The following is a 611-nucleotide window of genomic DNA, read 5'->3' as shown; positions in this document are numbered from 1 at the left end:
CTACAAACTATTAGCTAATTTCCAAATGACCCATATTTTGGACTCCACTAGGTTGGTCCAGGAGGGTCTTTCCATGCCTCAACCCCACATGTAGGGGCTTGAAGGGGCTTCCCCCAGATTTCCACCCATCCCACAGCTCAACATTGCTCAGGGGGATTTCTACCACCCCAAGGTCACCCCATGGGATTGGGATGCAGGTCCTCACCCCATCTCCATAGGGAAGAGGGTTTGGGGAGAAGGACAAAAGTTTGCAAGACCTCCCAGCACTGTGGGGGTATAAAAATAGGGGAGAGTTTTGCAAAAACATAGGCATTTTATTGAGCATGCAAGAATTTGCCTGTCCTGAACCCTGATTTGGGCAAGGTACCACTGCAGCTTGGCCATGGAGGTGGGAACAAGATTCTGGGACTCCGGGACACAGGCTGCAAATATTCAGCAAACAAACCAGCACCCCCCTCAAAAAAAAAAAAAAACCAACCCCAAAAACAAACCAACCAAACAAAATAATAATAATAAAAAAACAACCTTATAAGAGTGGGGGGTTACCCTGAAAAACACCACAAAATTCAGCATCTACAGGAGTAGGGGTGGTGGTGGCGGGGGGTGGTGGC

The sequence above is a fragment of the Antrostomus carolinensis genome, unplaced genomic scaffold (genome assembly GCF_000700745.2).
Source record: "Antrostomus carolinensis isolate BGI_N321 unplaced genomic scaffold, ASM70074v2 scaffold1554, whole genome shotgun sequence".
Taxonomy (NCBI): domain Eukaryota; kingdom Metazoa; phylum Chordata; class Aves; order Caprimulgiformes; family Caprimulgidae; genus Antrostomus; species Antrostomus carolinensis.
This window is presented reverse-complemented; position numbering follows the sequence as displayed.